At 33.7% G+C, this 18,894-nt stretch overlaps 1 pseudogene across 1 annotated transcript in view; it reads left to right on the top strand.

Annotated features, from left to right (window-relative positions):
• The first annotated feature begins 346 nt into the window (after nucleotides 1-346).
• LOC150103494 (ubiquitin-conjugating enzyme E2Q-like protein 1 pseudogene) overlaps nucleotides 347-18,894 on the top strand; it is a 51,334-nt pseudogene continuing 32,786 nt past the window's right edge. The window contains exon 1 of the transcript XR_016548784.1: nucleotides 347-479. The product of XR_016548784.1 is annotated as a ubiquitin-conjugating enzyme E2Q-like protein 1 pseudogene, transcript variant X1 (transcript). The remainder of the gene's footprint in view (nucleotides 480-18,894) is intronic.

Genomic DNA, 18,894 nt, shown 5'->3' with positions numbered 1-18,894 from the left:
TATTTTTTTATTTGAAGTTTTACAAATTTATTAATAGATATTTTACTTTCGTGAGTATATTTTTAGGATAGGAATTTTGTCTTAAAATGCTTATTTCGTGTCCGTTGTCCGATATGCATTCCACTGTCAGCGTTTTCCTGTTTATATTTTCGTTTTAAGGGCTTGGTTCCTGTTGTTTACAGTTAACGGCTGCCAAAACTGTCCTTAGGAGGGGAGAATCAATATGCCCTTCGCGTATTCGCTCGTCCCAGTATTTGCAGGAGGGCAGACCCCATGTAGAGCATGTCACGTGAGTGGCCAAGCTACATCAGCGCTTACAATAGTCGATCTCACCCTACGGTAGAAAGACGAATGCGTCAGTTGTGTTTTCAGCAGCAAGCTTTACAGTGGCAAGTGTTAGTCTTTGTTGGTCGATATCGTCACTGTTTCAATGGTTTTATTATCTGAAGTAATGTAACAAGAATATAATGGAAATCTTCGTAAGATATTACTTTGATCTGTATTATCATAATTGTGTATTTATTAGTAATTTTCAATGTGAAGTGTCATTCTGTTATTTTAATAACATAATGTGTGCAGTATTATTATTATTATTATTACGCTGTACATTTTTATGTCTGTCATTTAAATAAGGTATATCTTATACTTTACTTACTGGTCAGTGTTATTCAGTTACTTACTGTTTCCAGTAATCATACTTCGTATTATGGGAAGAGTTTTTATATCTTCCCATAATACAAAGTATGATTATCTTATCTTTTTCTTATCTTTCATTTTAATTAAGAAGCATCTGGATAACTAACTCTAGGGACGTAGTGAGGATTTAGTTCAGGAAGCTGCTGAAGCAACATAACTGGAATTTTGGGGGTAGGGTAGGGGGGGAAAGAGAAATGTTGCACAGTTTATTTTTATTATTATTATTTTTTTTTTATTGATAATTTATGGCTTACATTTTTCACCAATGAGAATATATTTTAGACTCGGGGTGGGGGGGGGTTGCTATGGACACGCCCATCACTTACATTATCATCCCTAATATGCCCCAGGGCTGTGGGACGGGTGGGACGATTTCTTCACATTACTATCTACAAAATCGCTTAAAAAATAAATAAAATAAAAATTAAAAAAAATTTTTTTTTTTTCAGCCGATAAAACTATTCCTAAAACATTTTTGGAATTTGTAATAACAAGGATTCGAAACGTTATTAGCGAAAACTTAAAAATGAATTATGACTAAAATATATTAACCTAATATTTCTCGTACTATTTCTCGTTTACTTGCTACTAGTTATTTTTCTGTTTTCCTTCCACCCCTACAACTAACGTCTGGATCTCTCCGACCTGAAGGAATCGACGCATTTTGCCAGCCCGGTTAGCCAAGTGGTTAACGTACCCGCTCTCCAATCAAGAGGCTGCGGGTTCGAATCCCACCATGGATGTTTGTGATTGTCCTATAATTACCATATGTACTGCTGTGACCTGTGTCCTGGCGCCAGTATGACTTTTGATGGCTTTGCGCCATAAAAATCAAATAAAAAAATGTACACATAATTTATAAAACTTCCTAGGAGAAGTGCACTATCAAAAATATGATATTGGTAACTGATAAGTTATAATTTTAACTCTGATTAAATCACTTTTATTTGAAATTTCACCTACCTAATTCTTTAATATCCAGAACAAATCTAGATAGCAAAATCAACCGTAATTACAGTATCCGATTTGGTTATTTAGAGCGCGCGCGCACACAAATTAATATTAGCAGTCGAAAAGTTCAGACAGAATAATATGGTCGATGTCATATGGGTCGATATTATTGAAACGACCCTCTTCCCTGCAAGAAACTACATATTTTTTGTACTTTTACGTCATCGTGATCATTATGCAGTTTCACTATCAAAAGTAACCGATATAATTAAATGGTCGGGTTAAACTACGAATACTTCAGAAAGGAACCGCCTACCAAGTTAAAGCACTAAAAAGTAGAGATATCCCAAAAGATTAATTTTCTGCTGCAATGTGATTTATATTATCATTCTTTCAACACGAAGCAAGCAAGCAAGGATATTCTGATATCCATGTTTTATATAGAATGTCCTAAATAATATATATATATATATATATATATATATATATATATATGATATACACACATTCACTTTATTTTTATTTCGTTCGTCTAATGTTTAATTTGAATGTTGGTGCTCTTGCCATTGTCCTAGAAGACAAACTCCTTGCAATCACTTTCTTTTCATAGATTATATTTATTTTTGTTCTCAAGTAATAAGGGATTAAGAATCAATTTCATCAAGTCTCTGGGGAAAAAGCAAATTATTAGCCTGCAAGTCAAATTGAAACTAAATCACAGATAAGTCCCTGCTTCATCCAGTTGAAATAAAATGATTTTAAGGCTCTTTTCTTCAATAATTATAAAGGCTACATCATGGCATCCGAAATTATTAAATGACAGGATAAATAACTATTTTTTTGATAACCAAGAAAAATTTCCCTTCAGCTTTATACAAAATGCAAACTTTTGGCACGAGTTGACTTGGTATTTGCATTACTTATGGGTTTAAGGGTTTTACTGGCCTAAAAGCAGCTTCATATGACATAGTTTCAACAGAGACCACGAAGAAATCCATCTAATAGCCATGTTTTTCAAATTTATTTTTCACAAATGAACCTTTCGATTGGTGAATTCATGAGCTACTAAATGGATTTAGAAAAGAAGAATAAATTTGTCTCCAATAAGAATCAGTAGTTTGAAATATCTGTGAAGGCAGTTACTCCTTGCAGTAATAAAAGGCAAATATACGAGTCCTTGAGTAGCCGTTTTAAGATTAAGTAGTGCAATACTTGGATGCCGAAGGTAATTTTAGTAAGCTTTTGGTCACTTCCGACATGTTTAAAAGTTAAAACAAATTTTAACGGTAATTCCCTTCAGAAAAGAAATTTTGTATCTTTCTGTTTTATTTTAGTGGTGGTAGTGGGCAGTAGATGGCGCGCTTCGCTGTAGTTGATGATGAGTGGTGGAGACAGTTGTAGAGTAAGTGCCCTCCCTCGATGAGTCTTTGGACTCCTTGGAGGTGTCACATAATAATAATGTATAAAACCCGAATAAAGATTCTTCGCCTCCTAGACCGAATTCGAACCCAGGTCTTTCCAGCTAAAGGGTATCGTCGTACCCGACTAAGATAAGGAGGCTCCTATGTGCGATTGGTCCCAGGACCTTTTCATGCAAGCGCCATATAATTAAAAATAAAAAAAAAAATCCAGTTTTTATCCCATAAAAGCAACGATTGCTATGTGGCAGATCGCTGACCGGGTATGGATTTATATACAGTTCCTTCGGCCAGCAGAAAGGTCAACATTTTCCATAAATGGATGTTTTTAGTGTGTTTTCTAATATATTGGTTAGGGATTGTCCGGTAAACCGTATTTTTTATAATTTGCATAAGTTAGCTATTGTTGATTCAAAGAAATAACAAATGGAAATTCAGTGAATAAACAATTTCAAATAAAAAAGTGTATGAGAGAAAATATTTTATTTAAACTGAAATGATATCTCGAATATATCTGAATGCAGATAGCTCAGTCTCTTTATAATAAACATTTATAAAGCAGACTGCATTTGATAAAACATTTATCAAATGCAGTTTGTTATCACACTCCAGAGAACAATAAGAATGTTTACAGTTTGAAATGTGCAGCGTGACTTGTAATAATAATGCCATGCTGGATGCAGCATTTAAAATTAGCGGGGAGTCTTTCCTTTTTTTTTTTTTTTAACGTGGAAATTTACACTATTGCAGTGACTTACACAAAATATTGTAGTGATAGAATGTAATCTACCATACCTTGAAAATGAATCGAAGCTCTTGTGGCTTCGATTCTAATCGTTACAGTAATCAACTCGTTGTTATGATTTGGTAGCTTAGGAATAAGGGAATGTATGCATATGGAATTGCTTCAGATATCTGGCGGGAGGAGGATGTATTAATTAACAAGGTAACTTAGGTATCTAGTTATTTAGGACATTCATTATCCACTTGATTTGTACAGACTTAACATACTAGTGGCTTCATAACTGTTGTTCCAACCAATCTCACGGTTTTTTTTTTTTTTTGAGGGGGAAGGGGCACATAATGTAGGTTTTAATTATAAGATCGAATAACTTACCGGAAACAATTAAAAAATTCTCATATGACTGTTGGAACACAGTAGGGGAAAAAGAATCCAGTTTAATGTTTTGATATTTTTTAACTCGATACTTTTTTTTCCCCACAAAAAAAAAAAAACCTAAAAGTTTGAAACTCTTTCCTCCTGTGTGTGTGTGTGTGTGTGTGTGTGTGTGTGTGTGTGTGTGTGTGGACCTTTCACATATCCAGTCATACCAACAATATTGTAAGAAATTTGTATTCAGAAAACCGAAGTCATTTGCAGTACGCAAAACACATTTGTATCTAACTAGTTCCTGTTGAATTGAAACAGCTGCCTTGCACCAAGAATATACTGCAACAGCATCGGATTTACGATTACCGTTTCAAACAAAGAAGTGTTGCTGATACCGTCTGTACTCGAAGGTCAACAACAGGCATGGAGGAGAGATATGACGGACAGTAGCGGAGATAGCTCAAGAGGCTTCCAAATGGTATATAACACGAAGAGGCACTGGGTGTATATTTTCGGAAACTCGATAGGTTTAGAGTTAATGACTTAGGACATTATTGCTATAGCACGTAGACGTGAGTTGGGTATTTCCTCCCCCCTTCCGGCAGATATGGTAATTTAAAAGTCAAGTAACATTTTGGATATGCTGATTATGTGTTTTGGTCATTGTGCGTTCACTCTAAGCAGTATCGATAACGAATGAATGACCTTTATAACTAGGTTAAGTTAGCTTTATTGTTGACTTGTGTGGTGTTCTTTTTCTCAGTATTTGATAGTGTACCTTCCTTGTAGTCGAGTGGTAGATTAATAAACGAACCTCAGTATTAAGGAATTCGTTGGTCTAATATAAACGTGCTTGCAAACGCAAATGTTGCATAGTATTTCCGTTTTGAACACTAAAATTTGACCGTTTTTGTAGTTCTGTTTTTGTTTCCTTTAAATCGTGATACTCATCGTTACGAAAATGCATAAGGAACTGTCTTTAGTCTTTGTTATAAATCAGGGGTGTGTGCATCCCCATAAGATCTTAAACTTTGAACATTATTATGTGATGCGAAAGATATGCTGTCTTTCTTTCCGTTTTGATACGGGAATTTGAGAATAGGTTTCAAGATTTCAGAAAAAATTAGCAATTTTTTTGTATATTTAACTCTATTTTCAGTCGACATAAATACATGACCTTTGAATGATCATGTCGCTTTGCTAGATTTTTATAAGACCTATCTTCTCAGAGAAAAATATACTTCGCTTCACAATCACGCTTTATTCATGTCATCGCTTTTTGGTAATACGTACATTTGTGAACAACTATTTTCGAGAATGGATCATACGAATAATCAAGTTAGATCAAAATTTTCTGACGAGAATCTTGAGAGAGCTCACTATGAACTGCAACCACTTCCATCGAACCAGACATTGATGCATTGGTTTCACGTAAACAAGGCGAAATACCTCACTAGTTCGTGTTTATGCTTCCCTCTTTTTTTAATGTTATAATAAATTAAAAAAAAATAAAGGAAGTTTTGTTATGTACATTAACTATATTAGACATTTTATATGCGACCCAAGGCAATTCCTCTTCACTCAATGTGGCCCAGGTAAGCCAAATGGTTGGACACCCATGTTATTAGCGTTTGCAATGTTGGATCCATCACATCGAAATTTTGTGACCCGTTTGAATCCAATGTGTGGCAGGAAGAGAAATATTGAATCTTCAGGATTGAAAACTGGTCTCGTGTTCTTTTTTCATAACTTATATTAGATGTATTTGGCGTGTGTGCGGACATGCGTGCACACACGATATCCATACAAACTTTTTTTTTTTTTTTTTTTAAGTATGGGATTAAAAACCACAGATCCTTCCATTAAGGGAATAACCTAATTAAATCAAATTAGCTAATTTTGGAACGAATTGAAGAAAAAAAAAACTAGCAAATAGCTGTTCCGGATAATTTCGCAACACTGAAATAAGTGTATTCAGAGAATCGGTATCGTTGATAATAAATCAGCAGACAATAAATAATCCAAGCGGAACTCTTCAGGCTTCCCATCGCCCCAACTAATTAGGCTTAATGTTCTGTTTCATAATAGTCCCCCGCCGACTGCGGAAGAGCACATAAAATTTCATTTTGTTGGGAATCGTTACAAAGAAGTAAGTATTCTCATAGAATTTCATGTATATGCATATTTTTGGAGACAAACAAGCTTTAGGGTGTAGCGAATAAAATGCTTCCTTTTTTTTGAAAATACGAATTAAACTTGCATAACTTCTATAATTCAGAGATATGAAACAAGTCGAAATGTGTCTGAAGCGATAACTAGACAAATCGATTGGAGGACTGAATCAATTAGAATAAATCTTCTTTTTTACTGCTGTAATAATTGTCCAAAATATTCCGAATAAGAGTGCTTAAGTAAATAAATAAAAAAACATTGGTCTCTTTCCAAATGCAAATATTGTTTTACTACTTTAATATTATTTGATACAAATTGACAAGCGAGCTCTATCTGAGCGCGTGCCATAATTTGAATGCCCTATTAAGCGAGTGATACTGAAACCGTGTAGCTACGAGAGATTGATTTGTCACCAAAAAGTTCAACGCGGACTCATTTAGTGGGGTTGATCATTTTCTCGTTTAGAAATAAGATACTGAATAACTACGACCATTAAATCGGGATGTCTGAAGATTGTCTCCTCCTCGTGTGTTAAGTTCAATGACCTGCTACAGGTAACTTGGCTTTATGGAAACTTAATTCCCTAATAGGGTGGTTCAGAAGCTTACCCGGGGGGGGGGGGAGTTAGTCCGCCCCAGGTGGCACTTTGAACCTTCTGAATTTTTGCAGTTAATTCTAAAATATTGTAATACTACTGCGACTTTTCCTCAAATTGCTGCTAGTTGTGAGAGGAGTTTTTCTAAATAAAATTCATTAAGAATTACCTACATTACTTATGAAATAGACTTCGCCAGTGTCATCGACGATTTTGCTAACAGAAAAGCAAGAAAACAGCATTTTAGAATGTTGAAATTAAAGTTTTATTCTTTCATAATGTCTTTATTTCTTTTGTGATCAAATAGGATATACTTTGCAGTTTTTCTCATAAACTTCGTTTCTGCTGTTGTTAATCTCTGTTTGTCTTTTTATTTTATTGTCCAGATTTTGCCTCCATACATTAAGACTGGTATGGCTAATGTATTGTATACTTTTAGTCTGGTTTGTTTTTGTACTAGGTTTGGTTTAAATATAGAGTTAATTACACCTGTCATTTTTAAATATTTTGCAATTTTTACTTTTTATATCTTTTTCATTTTCATATGTGATCATACATCCTAGGTAGTTAAATGAATTCAGCTGTTCTAAGATCTTGTTATCTATTACTATTTTAGTTCTTGCTGGATCTTGTCCTTTCAAGGCCATAGTTTTTGATTTTTCTGTTGATATTATCATACCATAATCTTTGGATATCTCATTTAGATCTAAAATAGCTTTCTGTAAGTTATCTTCAGAATTTGTAATTATTATTTGGTCGTCGGCAAAGAGTAGAGTGTTTAAGTTTACTGTAGGAGAAAGTTTAATTCCTTGATGTAAATTTTTATTCCATTTTATTATTATTTCATTTAAGTAGATATTAAAGAGTTGTTGAGAGGGGACATCCCTGTCGAACCCCTTGGCTTGTCTCTCTCGTATATGATAGCTCGTGATTTAATCTTATTTGTATTTGATTATTTTCATATATACTTGTGATAGCTTTTAGGATATTATTTGCTATTTGTCTTTCTTTTAATATGTTAAATAATGTTTCTTTTAACTTTATCAAATGCTTTAAAAAAAAAAAAAATCAGCTAACGCCTTTTGATTCCCGTATACGGGGAGTAGGCGAGGCCATTTAGCCCTGTCTAACTTTTGGAGACTGAGTGGGCAGCTTTTTCAAAGTCAATAAATGCAATATGTGTTTCTAAATTGTATTCTCTTCTTTTCTCTATTATTAATTTTAGGCAAAAGGCCGGGTCTATACATGATCGTCTTTTTCAAATCCATTCTGTACTTCTAAAATAAAGTTTTCGGAATATTTCATTAGTTTGCTATTTAAGATTCTGCTATTAATTCTAAACAGGAATTTAGTATACTGATACCTCTATTTTAGGGTCATCTCTATTACCTTTTTTTAAAGATAGGAATCACAATTGCTTTTTTCCATTCTATTGGGGGGATACCAGTTGAATAATTTTATTTAAAAATAATGAGTCTTTCTTTCAATCTTGTTCCTGCGTATTTACATAGTTCTGAACACCTAGCTTATCTTCTCCAAGTGATTTTCCGTTTCTTGTTTCTTTCAGGCTGATTTCTAATTCTTCTTTAGTTATTTCCTTTTCATTTTCGTTAATTGTTTGCCAGTTGTCTTTTTTTAAAATATTTATCTGTCCACAATTCTGTGTAGTAATTTAGAAATTCTTCTAATTTCAATTCAGTGTTTGTTTTCTTTGGTATCTGCATTTAAGTGTTTCAAAATCTTATATACATTGGGTCTTCTTTTATATAAATCATGTTCTAAATTAGAAACAAATTTATTCCATGATTCTCTGTCTTTTTCTGACTTCTCCTTTAGCTATGGTTCTTATTCTTTTATATTCTATTATATCTTCTAATCTTTTATTGCTTAACCATTTATGATAGGCTTCTTTTTTCTTTTTGATTATTTCTTTGATTGTATCATCCCAGATCTTCAGTTTTTTCTTTTTATTGAATTTTTTTGGTCTTTCCTAAGCTTTCATTTGCTGCTGCATTTAGTATCGTTTTTATATTAAGCCATTCTATTTCTTCATTTTGTTTTATTTTATCTAGATATTGGTTAATTCTTTGTTCATATAGCCATTGTACATTTGTGTCATTCAATAGTCTAGTTTTATAAACAAATGTTTCAATTTTTCTTTCTGTTCTTGTTACTCGTAGCCATTTAGGTGGTAATCTTAATTTTATTTTAACAAGGAAGTGGTCACTGCTTATTTCATATCCTCTGTGAACTCTACCATCTAGTGAAAGTTTTGATGTCTTTTCATTTAATATAAAATAATCTAATATTGATTTCCATCCTCTTGCTGCCCAAGTCTATTTATGTATGTCTTTATGTTTATAGAAGGAATTCATTATTTTTAGGTTATTATAAACTACAAAATCAATCAATCAATTTTTTACCATTCCTGTTTAGAATATGTTCTCCATGTATTCCTATCTTATTATTAATTTTCGTGTTTCCAATTCTTGCATTTAAGTCTCCTGCTAAAATTGCGTAATCATTTTTATTTATTTTATTATATATGTTTTGTAGCTGATTTTAAAAATCAATATTATCTTGTTCTCTTCCTTCTTCTTGGGCATATAAACCAATTATTATTAAATAGCCTCTATTTTTATTCTAGCTTCTATTATTCTTTCATTCCATAATTTATAATGTTTTAACTGTTTTGAAAGGGAGTTATGAATCCAAATCATGACCCCTGCTTGTGCTCTTTGGTCTCTGTAGACTCCACTGTATATCACATTAAAATTTTCGGTTCTCATAGTTCATTTTAATTTCTTTTTTGTTTCAGTGATTACTGCTGTTTTAAAATTTCTTTAATTTAATAATTGGTCTAATTCTATTTCTTTATATGCTGTTCCTCTTACATTCCAGTTTGCTATGTGTATTATATTTTGTCATTTCCATTTTTGTTTTACCTTTTCCATTCCAGGGTCGTTTCCCATAGATTCAATCCGATTATCTTTTTCTCTCAGCTTACAAGTAGAATTATGTTCTCCATGTCAGGGGACTAGCCTGACGATGGAATAGTTCAGTGGTAGGGCTGCTACCTTAAGGCTTCTGAACTAGCCTTCTTCCGAATTTAAACCCATAGGAGGAATAGGGTATATTAAAGGGGAAAAGAGTAGATTATAGAAGAATTATAGTAAGGTTTATAGAGAGGGCATAGTTGTAAGGCCAGAAATGAAAAGACCCCATGGCCCTCGAGTACTCTAATAGCATAAGGGTCATAAAATAAGAAGAGTTGGCTTATAGGAAAGATTAAAGTAAGTGGATCTTCCTCAAAGTAGAAGAAGGAGAGGATAGATTCAGCTAGGGGTCCATGGGAGTGCCGCTTCCCTTACAATCAAGATGATTGCCCCTTATGGCCCTGTTGGTCCACGAGTCCTTTAGTATATTCGGACCATACATACACACACACACACATGGTGGGCTCCCCCTATCTGCCACCCAGGGGACGTGCTCTCTAGGGATTACAAGGTCCCCCAGAGAGATTTAAATGAATTAAATAAATGATTAAATGAAAGAATAAAACCAAGAACCAGTAATAGAAAAAATTAAAAAATATAAACATAAATGGATGGAACACGTTCAAAGAATGAAAACAGAAAGATTACCAAAACAAGCCTTAAAGTACAAGCCATTAGGAAAAAGAAAACTAGGACGTCCTCTTTAAACGATTCAACGATGACTTCTAAGGCCAGAACAGGTCTTGGCCTAAATCCTTGATACGCATGATGATGATGAAATTAAAGTTTTTATTTCAAAAATAAATAGTGTTTTAATTTATTTCCCTGTACATCGGTTTTGACTTTTTGTAATATTTTTGGTGTGTATTGAGAGGGGCGGCAAACTCAGGGACCGCCCCGTGCGGCAAAAGCTTTAGTTACACCACTGGTGTGGTTAATTCTGTCTGCACAGTTAAGGGTATTCTCCGACTGGTTTTTTATTAAATGAAAACCGGCGTTTCCAAAGAAAACGGCCTCGGTTTGATACTGTCTAACTTCTGTAGAAGTCCTTTATGAATTCTTCACTTTTCAAACTGGATTCTAATCCAGGTCTTATCTACTGAATATTCGAGCCTTCATAGTCTAATGATGAGAAATATCCAATTTTTAAGGATTATTCTCAATCTCTCTTTAGAGACATGTCTACTACTAAAATGTTATAGACCTCTTTTGTCGACGAAATATTTCAAGGATTACTTCTTCACTTAAGTTCCCACATCACAATTAACCTTACTATATTTTATAAAGTATTTGGAACTGCTTAGTATTATGGTCAAATCGAGCCAGACTACGAACCCAAAATGTTATTTCAGTGTTCACTGGCAGGTTTGTCTTTTTTTGTGCGTGTGAATTAATTAAAAAAAATCAGGAAATGAATAAAAGCATTTTATGGAGATATTTAAAGACAACTGTTCGTGAACTGTCTATAAATGCTTTATGAAGCAGTGGAAATTCCAAATAATAAACTTTTTCAGGTGTTTGTTTCTCTAAGAAGAAATTTGTAGCGACATTGTCAAATTTCGCTAATGAATTTCGAGTTTTTTTTTTTTTTTTTTTTTTTTTTTTTTTCTTCAACGCATTTCATCAGCATATCCGTTTCCTGTGGGCAGCGTAATTTCTTTGCTTAAATTTTTTGAGCATTTCTTTGGAAACATCAAAAGTTATTCTTCCTCTCCTTTTATATACATTGGAGATGGTTACTTCATGTAATGCTTAAAAATAGGAAGGAACGAAACAACAAATGCATAATGTGCAGTTACTATGCTAAATAAGTATATATGGCTTTCTTATATAAAGATTTTCTCAACAGAAAACGTTTGAGATTTGGGAAGTGATTCATGAATATGACTGAATCGATAAATCCATCAGCAAGACCATAGAAAACTTCAAGCCCACTTGTAGAACTTGAGTATGAAATGTTCGTTTAGAGGTTCGGAGATACATTTTTAAAGTGTGGGTATTAATAATTGGAAACACTTCAGAAATAAAGCTGCACCTTCAAACCACAGAGCTGGAAAGAATTTGCTATTAAATTGTATCATTGTACAAAATCTACACTTCCTTTTTCAGAACCATCCATATCTGGTATTGCAACTAAGTTACAAGTGCAGTTTTAAGTAATTTGATTATTTTTAATTTTTTTTACTCCCAGAAATGTTTTAATATTAAATCAATTTATATTGTACAAAACGAGCTTCGAATTCATCTTGATACAGTAGTCAATGTTTTTCATAATGAAAAGCGGTTGTTCTGATAGAAGAATTGAAATACGAAATAAAAAAAATAATAAGTTTAGCCTCATATAATTAAATCAAATGAAGTGGTTCATCCGTAAGTCATAACTTAATTGACTTCATATAAATCATATTAAAAGTGATGTCTCTTCTCTGTATAACTCATGAGTTACAAGGTTGTTTTCACTAACAACGGAAAATCCCAATTCCCGGTAATGATAAGCCTTTTCTCTATCGAGAATTCTCATGAACTGGAATTCTAGGAAGTGCATCGTAGAGGTGATTGGCTTTTTACTCGCCCGAGGTTATTTTTAGAAATAACCCTGCAAATATTAACAAATTAAGATGATCACTGAATCAAATTACAAATTGATTCGGACAAACCGCAAATTGGTTCCAGGTAAATACTGTACTTCTGTTTTTATATATTATGTTATATTATATACAACAGGAAAAATCCCAACTTCATTGTTTGGAGCTCAACTTGTAAGTCCGATATACTTGGCCTAGATTTAATATTTTTTTAAGAATTTAAGTAATCCGTAAATGACCGCATTTTGGGAATTTGGGACTAGAGAGTAGTTTTGAATTACGATATGCCATAACAAGACACTGGCCTCCTAGCTAGTGTCTTGTTATGTTAGCCGATTGCGTGTTTAGCCAGATGAAAAATTAATTTCTGAAAGAAAAATCTTTCACCTCCGTGTGAGATTGGGTAACTCGCCTTATGATTCGAGTTCTGGACGAGATTCGACACAGGCCTTTCCAACCAAAGGAAATTGAGGGGTGAGGGTAGGGAAATGTAATATCAGGGATAGGATATAGCTACAATAATGCCTGACAATGAAACAGGCGGTTTCGTAAAATGCCATCTTCAAATTAGAAACCGCACTTTTCGCTTAAAACATTCCGAAAAAATTTCAGAAATTGTCAACTAGTTTGAATTTCAAATTATGGTTGTGTAAATATAAATTAATATCAAATTATCCAGCGTTGCTCCAGTCCTTAACTCTGTTTTTATAAACAGTTTTGAAAACTTAGCAGCCTAGTTAGCGAGGTGTGCTTTGACTTTGCCAACTAGGCCACAGTATATGTTAAGTTGAAGCTATTCTATGGAAAATGTCCTCTAAAGCTTATCTAATATAATCTGTATTGAGTGAACCGATTGTACATTCAGATTTTAAGAATACGTTTCTTCTCCCATAAGAAATTATTTCTCCCAAATCTGTACTTCATTTTAAGTCGCGAATGAAAACTCGTCCTCTTTTACATTTCATCGTTCATTTCTCAAATTTTCTTATCCTCCTGTTACTTTCAAACGGTTAATGTGCGACTGCATGTGATTCGCATTTGGTAGATTTATTAGGCAGAAGATAAGATAATTTATCATTGTCAGTGGTAAGGCCATTACTCCTGCTTATCGGAGACCTAAAGCAGGGCTTTTAGACTTACCTATCCTCTTCGCTCCCTGCAGAGCACAGGGCCTCAACCATTGACTTCCACCCCTGACTATTCAATGCTTCTTTTTTGATCTCTTTCCAGGAACATCCCAGCCGTCTTGCCTCTCTTTCTAGTTCTCTTTTCCTCTTGCCTTGGGAATTCCATTCTAGTGCAATTTCGGCTATTTCTTTATCTGGGTTCCTGATTGTGTAAGGATGGGTAACCTATCCAGTTCCATTTTCTTTTAGTGATTTCATTTCTGATGCTGGTTTTGACCTGTTCTCTCCCAAAGTTCTATGTTTGTTATTTTATTTGGCCAGTATATTCCTAGTATCTTCCTCAAGCATTTATTTATGTAGTTCTGTATTTTATTTATGTGTTTCTTTGTTAGTGATCATGTCTCAGCTCTATATAGTAAAACTGGTTTAACATTAATGTTGAAGAGCCTAATTTTGGTTTTTAATTTTATTTCTTTGGATCCCCAAATTTTCTTCATCATACTAGTGCAATCTGTGCTTTCTGGATTCTATTTTGCATGTCCTGTTTGGTTCTTCTTTGTGTGTTAATCACTGATCCCAGGTAGATAAAGTTATCTACCTGTTCCAGTGTTTTCCCTAGTATTTCAAAGACTAATTCTTGTTTGGAGTTTATCTTCATTACTTTAGTCTTGTTATGATTTATTTTCAATCCACATTTATTTGCTTCCTGGTTTAAATTATCTATTTTCTTTTGGAGGCGTTGATGTTTTTGTGCCAAAAGGCATATATCGTCTGCAAAATCCAGGTCACTGATTTTATTTGACCATCCCCATTGAATGCCAATTCTTTCTTCAGATGTTTTCCTCATCACCCAATCAATAACAATCAGAAAGATGCTCGGGGAGAGTATACATCCTTGTTTTACTCCTGTGTTTGTTGCAAATGGTTCTGATAGTTTGCCTATTTGGATTTTGTATTTTTCATGAGTTTTTTCTTTGTTATATTTATGATTTTCTGAGGAATCCCGTAGTGCTTCATTAACTCCCATATAGTCGTTCTGTCTATGCCATGAAATGCAGGTTCAAAGTCGTTGAATCCCAAATATAGGCTACTCTGCCACTCTTGATTGTTCAACAGTTATTCTTAATGTTCTTATCCGGTCAATACAAGATCTGTTTGGCCTGAACCCAGCCTGTTCTTTCCTTAGTTTAGTTTCAATTTCTTGTTTCATTCTTTCTAGCAATATTCTAGTAAATACTTTACTTACAATATTTAGAAGTGAAATCCCTCTCCAATTTGTACAAAGTGTTATCTCCCTTTTTTCGGTAGTTTCACCAGGAGTCCTGTATTCCAGTCTTCTGGCCATTCCTCCTTTTCCCATATTTGATTAAATAGTGGGTGTAGCATTTCAACAGTAGTGTTTATATCTGCTTTAAGTAGTTCAGCCTGTATATTGTCACTCCCAGCTGCTTTATTTATTTTTTTTTTTTCTTTACTGCCTGAGTTATTTCTAGTTTGGTTATAGTTCCTGTATTTATTTTAAGTATTTCTTCTTCTGGTATTTCTTGTTCTAGGTTTTCTATTTCTCCATTTAAAATTTCTTGGAAATGTTCTACCCATATTTTTTCGATGCCCATTTCATTTGTAACTTTCCTTGTTTATTTTTTACATTTATTTTTAAAACTCTTCTCAGCTAACTTTCTTGTTATCTCAAACAACCTCTTTGGGTCAAATTTACTTGCTGCTTCTTCAGTAAGTAAATTTGAGCATTTTCTTCTGTACTTTGCAGAAGTGTATTCCATGAAGCTTTCCTTTCTTCACATAATTTGACGGTTTCTTCAGAGATCCATTGTTTGTGATTCCTACTCTGCGTTCCCAGAACCTCTTGGGCAGTACTATTAAATATATTCTTTATTTTTTCCTAGTTCTCTTCGATGTCTATTTCCTTATGTTGTTCTATAAGGCTTCCATATTTATTCCTTAATGTTACTTTATATTTGTCTTTTTGTATCCTTGTACACTTTGGATATATTGTATTTAATTCTTTGGTTCTTTCCTTAAATATTTTTCTTATTTTAATTTTTATTTTTGCAATCAATAAGTGGTCTGTAAAGGCATCTGCACCTCTCCAAACTCTTACATCCATCAAAGAGGTTCTCCAAGGTCTGTTTATTAAAATATGGTCTATTTTGATTTTTTGGATTTCTTATCAGGTGATATCCAAGTCTTTATGGATGTCTTTATGCTTAAATAAGGTTCCTCCTATGATCATATCACTGAAAGTACAAAAGTCTTTTAGGACTTCCCCATTTTCATTAGTTTCCTAAACTAATGAAATTCTTTTCCCATTATTCGTTCATATCCCATGTTACTATCTCCTACTTTTGCATTCATGTCACATATAATTAAAAGCATATCTTTACTTTTTTACTTCATCTACTTCTTTTTGCAGCATGTCATAGAAGTCTTCTTTCTCTTCTGTTTTTGCATTGTTTGTTGGTCCATATATGTTTATTATAGTCACATTTCTGTATTTAGTTTTTAAATCTAGCTTTGATTCTTTCAGAAACTGGTTTCCATTCAATTAGTGCTCTTCTAGCATTTGTTGTTAGCATGAACGCTACACCTTTGCTATGTGTGTCATCTTCATTCTGGTTTCCAGAATATAAAATGTATTTCTTTGTTGTTAGTTGGATTTCTCCACAACCGTTCCATCTTGTCTCGTTTAGACCTAGTATTTCTATTTTGTATCTGTCCATTTCTCTGGTTAGTAAATTAGCTTTTCCACTTTCATATAAAGTCCTAATGTTCCAATATCCAATTTTGGTTAAAAGTTTTAGGCTAAAGAGGTTTTTTCTTGGAGTTTTCCCCCTGTCAGCTTCCCCAATGGGGCTTTCACTAGCTTGCTCCAACACCTCTTTCTCTCTTGGTTTAAGTGTCGGTTTTCCAACAATGGTTGAGGTTTCTGTAGCAGTATGTTTTTTTTTTTTTTTTTTTTTTTTTCATATTGTGGTGTTAGCCACAAGTACAACCCTCCTCCTTGGGCTTGGGACCGGCAATGGCGGAGTTGCTTTTAGACTATCTAACCCTTAATACACCACGGTATGATACCAATGTACAATTCACGAAAAGTTGAAATATAAAGTGCATTCATAAAAGGTTTGGTTAAAGTGCACAATGTGACTTCACAAAAATCTGTTCCCTGTTGCATCTTAGTATAATCATAAGTAGTCGATCTTACTAATTGCCTCAATAAATTTAGCCCAAAATTGAAATATAATGGTTTCTTCTTTCATTGCTTGAAGTTTCCTGAATTTCAACGCTTTCGGATCAAGAGGTTATAAAGGAAGGGTATTTCAACCGCAAGACATCTTTGTGGACATAGTTTTAGATTTTCATCAGTTATTCATGGGACGGGTTTATCTTCTTCCTCATAAAACGTATGGAAGAAGTACTGAGTTGTAACCGAGAAACTTGGTTGACAGTATTATTTTAATGGTAAATGCTATATAAAATTCCAGTACGCAATAGCAGAACAAACCTTATGTTTTGGCATTAGACAACGATGTATAAAATTCATCTGAATTGTTTTTATATGTAATATTAGTAAGCTCCCCTTCTATGACCAGTCGATCTTCACGTTCGTCATTGTCAGATCAGTGCAATCTCCAGCTGAAAGTGATACAATGATGCTGCAGACAAATTTCCTATATTCTGTACCTAATCCCAATCAGTATCACGAGTTCAGTTTTTCTGTGCAGGAGGGAAAAACCCTGAAGGTTTCTCAGCAGTTAGACATCGATTTATGCTTATACAGGAAAATAGTTTTGGAAGCACTGAAGATGTATTTTTAAATCCTGCACACGAAAGGCAGCCTTTAGCAAACAGATGCCGTGTGAGGGTGGAATCAGTAATACAGTGATGTGTTGTTATTCTTCTCGAAATGTTATAGATTGTAGTACACCTAAACCTCTTTTTGTGCGAATTTTTTTTACGCGAATTGGGATATCAAAAATAATTTTTTTACGCGATTTTCATTCACTTTTACGCGACCAACCTAAAGTTAGTCGAGAAAATTCTGAGAATCTTGTAGAATTGCATTCTCGTTTCAATTAAGAAAATTCTAAATTCTTACGAATTTCATTTATTGGGAATTCCCCGAATTACATAAATGACTGCGCATAAAAAAAGCAGTTCTTAGCACTTTGAATCTGGTGCTTGAGTAGACAACATAGTTACTGTATTTTTCTTTTCGCATTTGCATTTTTTAAGTGAAATCAAAATAAAAATCGGGTTATAAAATTAATAATTTTGCCAAGAAATAATAAATTGTAAGCTATATGTAATTTTCAAACTTTCATTTCATTAACCGAAGATTTTAATCCAGCCCTCACATGATGTTGCCGATAACCAAAAAAAAAGAAAGGAAAGTCGTTTCCTTGGATATAAAAATTCAAATTTTAGATCGTCTTCAAACTGAGGAAGGTGCGAAGGCTGTGGGTAGGCATTTTGGTGTCCGTGAATCAACTGTCAGATCTATAAAGAAAAATGAAGAGGCTATTAGAAAAGCGGTATGTTCTGGTACAAAATCGAGTGCGAAATTATCATCATACACAAGAGTTGTTGTTCTAGAAAAGGCCGAAAAAGCTTTAGTGATGTGGATAGAAGATAATGTACAACAATGTAGATAATGTAATGTATAAAAATGAATGCCAGTTGATGGAAATTCCATCAAGCAATCAGCATTGAGATTTTATGAACAGATTAAAAAACTGCAGCCAGATACTTCATCTCAATCGAGGAAAAAATATGAATTTCATGCAAGCAATGGTTGGCTGGCTAAGTTTATTAAAAGACATGCTCTTCATAATATAAAAATTAAAGGTGAAACGGCTTCTGCTGATGAAACAGCTGCTAAAGCATTTCCACAAAAACTTGCGCTAAAATAATTGGAGATGGAGGTTACACTCGTGAACAAGTTTGGAATATGGATGAAACGGGCCTTTTCTGGAAAAAAATGCCAAACAGAACTGTTGGTGGGTTCAAAGCAGCAAAGGATCGCATAACACTCCTATTTTGTTCGAACGCTTTAGGAGAGCGGATGTTAAAATTAAAACCACTGCTCATAAATCGATCATTGAGACCACGGCCAATGAAAGGCGTAAATTTTCAAAAATTGCCAGTTCATTGGATGGCCAACAAAAAAGCTTGGGTGACCATTGATATTTTCACTGAATGGTTCCACAAACATTTTGTGCCAAAAG

The sequence above is a fragment of the Typopeltis vanoorti genome, chromosome 9, assembly GCF_054136105.1.
Source record: "Typopeltis vanoorti isolate ZY-2024b chromosome 9, IOZ_Tvanoo_1.0, whole genome shotgun sequence".
Taxonomy (NCBI): Eukaryota; Metazoa; Arthropoda; class Arachnida; order Uropygi; family Thelyphonidae; genus Typopeltis; species Typopeltis vanoorti.
This window is presented reverse-complemented; position numbering and strand designations above follow the sequence as displayed.